The 10,005-nt window shown below is 35.2% G+C and overlaps 1 long non-coding RNA gene across 1 annotated transcript in view; it reads left to right on the top strand.

Moving 5' to 3' along the window:
• Nucleotides 1-314: 314 nt before the first annotated feature.
• Nucleotides 315-10,005, top strand: part of LOC116420146 — a 39,525-nt gene continuing 29,834 nt past the window's right edge. Inside the window, exons 1-2 of the long non-coding RNA XR_004230419.1 lie at nucleotides 315-1,623; nucleotides 5,734-5,788. This is a non-coding gene — a long non-coding RNA (uncharacterized LOC116420146). The remainder of the gene's footprint in view (nucleotides 1,624-5,733; nucleotides 5,789-10,005) is intronic.

Genomic DNA, 10,005 nt, shown 5'->3' with positions numbered 1-10,005 from the left:
TAAGCCAGTTGATCAGGAATACACATAGCTGAGTAAGTGTTAAGTGTCTGAGGTCACATTTGAATTCAAGTCCTGCTGACTTTGGAATTGATACTCTATCCATTGTACCATATAGCTGACTCTTTATGACCTTTGAGATCATAAAGCTCATCCAAGTGAAGTCAAACATTTATCTCGTTTCCTTCAATAAAATTAAAGTTGAAAATAGAATCATAATCTCACATATCTCCTCAGAAAATAAACCTGATAAAATAGATTCTTCACATAACCTAAGTCAGGTTACATAAAACACTGATTTTGCAAAATCCTAAACTAAAAAAATTAAAAAACTACAAATTTATATTTTAAAGACATCACAAAATATTAATTGAGAGGAATGAATCATATCACAAAGATAACAAAAAAAAAACTCAGCAAGGAAATTCTTTTACAAATGAAACCTTTTTAGAAGATTTTAAAGATGCTATAATCTCTTCTGTATCTCATTCAGTTTCTTATCTCAAGAATGTTAAAAGCCTTTCCTTAAAACTATCATTTCATTATTCAGGACTGTTCTTTTTTTTTTCTTTTCTTTTTTGCTTGTTTCTTTTGTCTTCTTTTACCAGGTAAAGTTAATAGGGAAAACAGCCCTATCAAATATGTTTGAGAAATTGCATAATAAAATGAAGTAAAAGGAATATGAAAGATTCATATTCACAGCACAGGTATTCTCTGACTGTAAATTGCAAAGAAGATATTGACAAAAAATTTTCTCCTGAGATTTGGTTCAATTTCATTGAAATCACAAATCCATCCCTATTTTCAATTTTTAAAAATGGAGTTTGAATTAGGTCGCCTGTAAATTTCCTTTCAACAATAAATTGAAAAGCCTTAAGTCCTTGATCATGGTTAGTGAGTCAGTCGAAGTGGAGATTCCTTGTCTGTCACCCAGTAATCATGTATTAATTAGCCAGGGCTAGCCTTGACTTAATTTCCCCATCTATAAAATGAAGAGGTTGAACTCAGTAGCTTCTAAATTTATGATACCATCGTATCATTATCCTCTGAATGAACCAGAACTGGAAACTTGGCTAACTTGTACACTTATCACCCTCTCCAATGTCCGTTAGCATCAAAGGCTTCATCCAACTTCCCTCTCTAAAGAGAGCTGATTGGGAGAGAATGTCCCTGCATTGCTTCCAAGGCTTTAAGATGGAAGATGATAAATGCGTCTGGGCTGAATAGAAGAAAATGCTAGCTGAGGTTTCTTCCAGGGATGTAAATACAAGATGGATGGGGAAAATGCAAAATAAGACAATCTCCAGCTCTCAGCATGAACTCACTTCCTCTTTTCTCTAGGTAAAACTGTCACTTCAGAGCAGAGCCAACTTTTCCTGCTGGACCGAAGACAGCCTGGAGCACATCAGCAGCTTGGGCAGCTGATGAAAGACTTCACTAGCGCCTTTGATACAAGATGCATATTAGAGCACGTTTGGAAACTTGCATATGTTCCCTGTTCTTCCTACCCTCCACCCCTCCCAGTGCAGCATAGAGTAACTGGATTGTGAAAAAGAAAACCTGGAAAGGCTCAGAAGACAAGGCTATGGAAAAAACACGAAATGGAGTTTGCCTTTAGAAATGGAAGTGAGCGTCAGCATCCCCTGTGTGTGTGTGTGTGTGTGTGTGTGTGTGCATGCGTGCATGTGTACACCATTTAGCCTATTAAGAATGCCCTTTCCTGATCTCTGGTGGAAATATGTCCTCCATTTTGTGCATACAATGATCAAGTGCTCTCAAGCATGGGAACCTGGGAGGGGTACAACATGTTCATTCAGAATAATGTCAGAAGCTGGGGATTCTTCTTGCTTTGGTAGTGTGAAATCGCTTATTTATGACTTGCATTCAGAGTCCCGTTTTCAGATAATCCCACTCTCTAAGAAGTCCGACTCATGAATGTTTATCTTTCAAATCTAGCTGAAACTAGCAGCTTTTGTTCTCCAGGGACATACATCAAGGTCTGCGTTCTTCCTTGCACGTTTTCCCCCTCATAGAAATGCACGCTCGAGCCTCGCCTATTAATTAATCGAACACTCCAGCCTGAAAGGGAGACCTCAGGGGTCTCCCATCACAAAAGGCGAGCTTGTTTGTCAAGAGGGCTTGGGCAAAGTTGTATCATTCTATTTGCCAATCCCAGGCGAAGGACTCAAGGCTAATGGAACGGAAAGGGAGGAGGGGACCTAATAAAGAACTCCCAGTAATTGCACACCCTTCAAATGTGGGGTTAAGGTAGTGAGGTTTTTAAAAGCGGAGGCAAAACCAAACTAACACAAAGCAGGAAGCTTCCTAAAAGGGAGGGGAAAAAATAACATTACTATGTAAGAAGGACTGAGAAAGGGGTAGGCAGGGTGGTATTTATGGGATGTGAGAAAATTAGTTTACTCAATTGCAAGCCACCTTGCTAGATGAGGAGGATCTTTTTTTTTTTTTTTTTTAAGATTGTAATTGATATCTTTTTAAAAGTGAAAGTGAATTTCTGATTATATCCTACCTTTCTTCCCCTACCTGACAAGCCTTCACAGCAAACAAAGAAAAACAAAGGGGGAGGGGTAAGCAGTTTTAACAAAAGTATTAAGCATGTAAATGTAGTTTTACAGTATAGACAATATTTGGCACACATAGTTTCCCCTTTCTTCCAAATCCCTCCTATTGAAACATCAGTGTTAAGAGTTGGGGGGAAACATAGTAATTTTGTGTATTGGTTAGATACTTGTATGGTCAACTTAATTTTTCTAAAATTCCTCATTTATAGGATGGGAATATAACATCTGTAGTACCTACTTCATTTGGCTGTTGAATGTCAAATGAGATAATGTATTATGTAAATGTAGGTTTTAATTATTATTATCATTGCTTGCTGAATCGATCATTATGAGAAGATATGCTTAATAAGAAAGCAGGTCTTTGTTTTTCATTACGGACTCCACATGAATTTTGGAGCATTGTTTATTGATGTGCTTTCAGCTAAAGAAGATGAGATAATGTTGATAAAACACTTGAGGCACCAAAAAGGGAGGCTTTAACTCCAGACATAAATATATATTTCAGTGTTTTTCTAATTAATAATGACTTGTACCATTGGTGGATGAAAACAGAAAACACATAAATTTAACCCTACTTAGGACCACTGGTGGATGAAAACAGAAAACACATAAATTTAACCCTACTTAGGACCAGACTCCTGAATAGGAATATCAGATTTACTACAAGATCATTTAAATGTTTACTAAAAGCAGCTAAATGTAGAAGAAAGAAGGTTAGATTGGGAATCAAGAAGTCCTGAGTCATATCCAGAATCTCATGCCTATTTGCCTATGTGAATATGAATGATTCCCTAAACCTTTCTAAGTCTGACTTTCCTCTTCTGTAAAATGGGAATGATGCCAACCTCAAAAGGTTATTGATAAATTTATAGGAGTTGGATGAAAAGTGCTTTTCAAAAACTGTAATGTGCTGTATAAATGTCAGGTTTTATCATTATAATGCAATGCTCTTCTGTCAGATTTCTACCTAAAGCCAAGGATAAAATGAAAGCATTTTAGCCTTGTTTCCAGTAATTCAAGCAAAAACCACTTTTTCCCCCCAAGCTTATTCTGATTGCAGAGACCTTTCTATTACATACCAGTGGCAGGGCAAAGTAGGATATAAATGTTCTCTTGCTGTTCTTCTCTCCCATGCCATGAATACTTTAGATTGTGTATAATTCCAAGTATGGTGGCACACATACGTAGGAGCTTCATAAAAGCCATATGCTTTTGCGCAATTTCCCTTTTTTTTTATTAGAAATGCCACTACCTGAAATGTAAGAGGGTGGGGAGGGTATATTTATTACAGATAAATTGCTCCTAGATGCCTGATACTGGCAGAAGAAACCTCAAGTTTGAATCATAACTTTCTTGTTTCTGAGCCTCTTTTGGTTTGTTAGGAGCAAGGGAGAAAGTGTGAATAATTATTGTTAAGCCCTTTTCTTTGATTTTGAAAAAGTAGGGCTGTGGAAGATTCTTAACTTTTGTTTCTTGCTTAGCTTTTAAAGTTTCCCTCATTTTTTTTTAACAACTATAGCAGTTCACCAAGAGGCAAATGGTATGGAGGAAGGAAAAATTTTACATCTAGGCAAGTCCCAATTTTTCTGAGCTTCAGTTTCCTTATCTGTGAAACAGGAACACTAATAGCACCTACATTTTGTTACACTGTGGAGCATACACATGCCAGTACTTTCCATGAGACATTTTTTTTTAGCAAAAATACTAGAGTGGATGGCTGATCCCTTCTCCAGTAGACCAAGATAAGCAGAAGTGAAGTGACTTGCCCAGGGCCACACAAACAGAAAGTGCAACTCAGGTCTTCTTCACTCCAGGCCCAGCATATTATCCACTGAGCTACCTATCTGCCTCTTGTAATGAGCTAATTAATATGCTTAACAAATGCTAGTTATTTTTATTATTTTCATATTCTCTTTTATAGTAAAAGCAGATAGAATGTTCAGGAGACAAAAATCTCCTTCAGGTCTGTGCATGTTTCCCAGTACAATTGAGATTATAGTTATTCCTTTAACCTTTAGTTTACATTGTTGTCTCCAGGGTAAGCATGGCCTGCTAAGACCAAGTCATGGAAGATCTTGAGCCTTTAACATGTTTGTTTTCTCCAGATAAATTCATAGAATGAAAGCATCTGATATTTGAAAGGTACCCAAAGGTACCTATAACACAGTTCTCTATAATATCCCATTTCTTCTAAGCAGCCCAGTCTACAAGTTAATAGTTTGTCTCCAAAAGTGTTATGTAAAATCATTCATTTTGTGTAACAATTGTAACTTTTCAGAACATGAAGTAGTGTTAGAATTCTTTTTTCCTTTATTCTAGCTTTGGGACTATATATTTTTTTTCATTAAATTTAGAAATTTTTCAGTATTTTAGAAATGTCTCTCTTCCTGGGCTGTATTTAATAACAATAACAATAACTCAGATTTATGAAGTATTTTAAGTTTTTCAAAGCATTTTACATGGATTCTTTCATGTGCAACCAGAAACCAGTAATAAATATATCCATTATATATATATATACATACACATATATATTATATATATAGAGTATATATATAGATATATATAGAGAGAGTATTCCTGATACTCTAGTGAATTTGTTATCCCAGCATTGAGGCCATTCGCTCTAATGGTGCAGATCAGAAACCCTCTCACCTCTTATCCCTTCCACATTGCAAGGGGTGAGGGCTGGTGAGGAACACAGAACCCCTGTTTTCATGGAAATTTGTGTAAAATGTTTTGACCTTCCCTTTGTATCAGAGAAGCAAATTGTTATGATATGAAAAGATAAAATATGTTGATATTACATAATACTATACATATGTTTATGCATTTTTGAGTTTCTAAACTTTTTTGTGTTTTCTGCTGGCCTTCATGTATCATCTCCAGCTTCCACAAAGTTCCAACTCCCCTAAAATTCCCATTCACTTTCTTATGCCAACTGACAATACATGGAAACTGCAATAGGGAAAGTCATGATGTAGAAGAGATAACTGTACTTGGGACTCTTGTCTATTTCCTCTCACAAAACCACTACAGAGATTCTCTCCCTCTCTCTCTTCCATAGGTTCAGGAGTCCATCCCTGGATTCTTAGCACTGTTTGAATATAGTAGGAAGTAGACACTAATTGAATTATTATCTCCATTTTTACAGATGAAGAAAATGTGGAGCAGAGAAACTATGTGATTCGTCCTTGATCACACAATTGGTAAGTATCAGAGAAACAATTAAATCTAGTTCTCTTCTGATGATGCCTCTATGTAACAAGTGTTAGGGTTTTACTCCTAAACGTTGAAGGTCTTATTTTTAAGACAAGAGGGATGTGAGAACTGAAAGACTATTTAAGAAAAGTAATGATTCTTATCTTGGAGGATATTGGTCTCAAGAAAGGAAAACTCTTAATGGAAGGAGGGAAGAAAAAGGGAAAAAAATTATATGATAACTTTATTGTATATTTTTTAAAAATAGCAAGTTGGACATAACAGATTTGCAGTTTCAAGTGCAATAATCCTTTTGTATTGTTATGGAAAATATTTGTTTTATTTATGGAAAAGCTCAAAACATTTTGAAAATCAAGAGCTTATACTCTATCCTGATCTCTGGCTACACTCATTTTAAATATTCAATGAAACAGAGAATTTTCAAGCATTTTTGATGAAAAGAACAAAGCTAAAAATTTGACTTTCAAACACAAGAGAATCATAAAAAGATTTTCCTTCCTTATGATGACTGTCTCCTGCACAACAAGGCCTGCTAAGACCAAGTCATGGAAGATCTTGGGCCTTTGAAATGTTTGTTCTCTTCGAATAAATTCATAGAATCAAAGCATCTGAGATTTGAAAGGTACACAATCTACAATAAGGATGTGTTACTTGCATGTTGTACATGTACTTGGCTGGAATTTCTAAATCATTTTGTCTTTTGAAGACCAGTGGGAAACTGTTCAACCAACCAACATCAATTAAATGACTGAGAAACCTAATTAAAGAAAAAAAAGGGACAAAATAGAGATGCATCCTAATAATCCATGCAATGTCTTGGTTTTGATGTCTTTTTAGTTTGTAACCCGTTAGGCAAAAATTGAGTGTAAAGCAAATGATGGCTAAATAACGACTGGTTTTATTTTTGTATCCTCCTTCTAGAAAGAAATATATGAAATGAATTCACTTATATTTTTTCAGAGTCAACATAAGAGACATAAAAATGTCTCAAATCATATTTCTGAGTTCTGTCCTTAAAACCACAAACAGAAAAACAAAAATAAAACCAAAAAAATTCAAATAGCTTGCCTTTATTTTGTCAAGTATTTTTTGAAGTCTTGGCAGTGATTAGACATCATCATGAATCCCTAACATATATCAGCCTTCTGAGACAGGCAAAAAATGATTCCTCACCATATATTATTTCATCCCCTAAATTTCTTTCAACACTTTGTTATGTCATTGAAGAACTGTTTGACTTCACTCATCATTAAGCCTTTTTCTAAATGGCAATCACTATATACTGACTCAAGATGGCAAAGTTGCTCATGTCAACTATTCTGATTGACTATCCCTATGCCTACTAGTTGAAAAACCTTCAAATTCAACTGTTTGCACATGGGTGGTTAAAGAGGGGATTTTTTTCCTTTTAATTTACTTTGAATGGCGAACATTCACCATTCCCTAATTTAGACTGTCTGGTTGTGGACTAAGTTATTCTTCAATGTTATCTTTGTGTATACATTACAGGGACACAAGTGTACACTCTCACACATGCACTTTCCCCTACTTCACTACCAATTTTGTTATTTCCCCTTCTCCTAGGCAAAACAAAACAAAACAAAGAAAAAGACAAACAAACCAAAAAAGAGACAAGAAGTGATTTGTGAGATTTCCTCTAACCCTGATTTTCTATGAATGTAGAGATCATACTTATTACTACTAAACTTCTCTAAGTGAGGGAATTCAATTTCAGAGGAGTGAAATGATTTCCTTACAGTCATAGAACTAATGAATACAACACATGTCTTGTTAATAATGAAAGAAATGAACCTGTGCTAACATTACCAATTGAGCTTGGCATTTAGGATGAAAAAATAAAACTCATCAGCAAAAGAATCCCAGGAAGCATAAAAGTAAATGTATAAAAGTAATCCTTCTCATCAATGACTTACTTGTCTATTTTTTTATAATTATAACTTTTTATTGACAGAAACCATACCTGGATAATTTTTTACATTATCCCTTGCACTCACTTCTGTTCCAACTTTTCCCCTCCCTCCCTCCACCCCCTCCCCCAGATGGCAAGCAGTCCTATACATGTTAAATATGTCACAATATATTCTAGATACAATATATGTGTGTAGAACTGAACAGTTCTCTTGTTGCACAGGAAGATTTGGATTCAGAAGGTAAAAATAACCCGGGATGAAAAACAAAAATGCAAACAGTTTACATTCATTTTCCAGTGTTCTTTCTTTGGATGTAGCTGCTTCTGTCCATCATTGATCAATTGATTTACCTCTTTAATTTTTTCTTATTTGTTTTGTGGTTTGATTTATCTAATTCTGAGAGTGCAAGATTGAGATCTCCCACTATTATAGTTTTGCTGTCTATTTCTTCTTGCAACTCTCTTAACTTCTCCTTTAGGAAGTTAGATGCTATACCACTTGGTGCATATGTGTTTAATACTGATATTGCTTCATTGTCTAGAGTACCCTTTAGCAAGATATAGTTTCCTTCCTTATTTCTTTTAATTAGATCAATTTTTGCTTTTACTTGATCTGAGATAAGGATGGCTACTCCTGCTTTTTTGACTTCACCTGAAGCATAATAGATTCTGCTCCAGCCTTTTATCTTTGCTTTGTATTATCCCTGTTTTAAATGTGTTTCCTGTAAACAACATATTGTAGGGTTCTGACTTTTGATCCAGTCTGCCAATCTGCCTCCTCTTTATGGGAGAGTTCATCCCATTCACATTTATGGTTGAAATTACTAATTCTATATTTCCTGCCATCCTAATATCCCCAGATTATGCTTTTCTTTTTCTTGCTCCCCCTTATCACCTTCCCTAGTATTAAACTTACGGGTCCCACTTGCGTCACGCAGCTCTCCCTCTTTAGGATCCCTCCCTCCTCCCTTTGAATCCCTTCCCCTTTCTTGTACCCTTTCCTTATTACTCTTTTTCCTTTTCCCTTTTCCTCTCCCACTTTTTAATGAGGTGAGAGAAGATTCTCTGTAAAACAAATATGTCATTTATTTCCTCTTTGAGACAACTCTGATGAGAGTAGGATCCACACAATGTTCCTCCCCCTCTCTAAGTTCCCTCAGATATGATAGGTTTCCTTTGCTTCATTGTGGGATGTAGTTTCCCTCTTTTTATCTCCCCTTTTCCCTTTTTCTGACACTAACCCCTTTCCATTTCTACTTCCCTTTTTTATGTTATATCAGTAAAATCATCTTATACATATGGTTTTTTTTATATATCCACAACAGAAATACAGTTCTCAAGAGTTCCTTTTACCTTTTTCTGCTTGTCTTGAGTCCTATGGTTGGAGATAAAATTTTTTGTATAAGTATGTTTTTTTCCATAGAAACAAATGGAATTCCTCTGTTTCATTAAATGTTCATCTTCTTCCATGGGAAAAAATGCTCATCTTAGCTGGGTAGTTTATTCTTGGCTGCATTCCAAGTTATTTTGCCTTTTGGAATATCAGATTTCAGGCCCTTTGATTCTTTAATGTTGAGACAATCAGATCTTGAGTGACCGTTATTGTGGCACCTCGGTATTTGAATTGTTTTTTCCTGGCTGCTTGTAATATTTTTTCTTTAGTCTGAAAATTCTGAAATTTGGCCACAATATTCCTTGGAGTTTTTATTTTAAGGTCTTTTTCAGAAGGCGTTCAATGAATTCTTTCAAAGTCTATTTTACCTTCCAGTTCTATTACTTCTGGGCAGTTCTCTTTGATGATTTCCTGTAAAATAGTATCTAGGCTCTTTTTTTCATCATAGTTTTCAAGTAGTCCAAAATAATCCTCAGGTTATCTCTCCTAGACCTATTTTCCAAGTCTCTTGTTTTTCCAAGTAAATATTTGACATTTTTTCCAATCTTTCATTTTTTTTGGTTTTGCTTGACTGATTCTTGATGTCTCAATGAATCAGTCATTTCTATTTGTTCAGTTCTGATTTTTAGTGAGTTATTTTCTTCATTAGCTTTTGTAACTTCTTTTTGTATATGTCCAATTGAGTTTTTAAATGAGTTGTTTTGCTCTATGGAATTTTTTTCTATTTCACTAATTTTTTTTTTAGTGAGTTAATTTCTTTTTCCAATTCACAAATTCTGTGTCCCTGCACTTCTTGGGAGTTTTTTACCTTTTTCCAATTCACATTTCAGGAAGTTGTTGCTCTCTTGCATAGCTTCTCTTTCCTTTCCCCAGTTTTCATC

Source organism: Sarcophilus harrisii, chromosome 1 (genome assembly GCF_902635505.1).
Source record: "Sarcophilus harrisii chromosome 1, mSarHar1.11, whole genome shotgun sequence".
Taxonomy (NCBI): Eukaryota; Metazoa; Chordata; class Mammalia; order Dasyuromorphia; family Dasyuridae; genus Sarcophilus; species Sarcophilus harrisii.
Note: the sequence above shows the minus strand (reverse complement) of the source record. Positions and strands in the feature narration are given on the sequence as shown.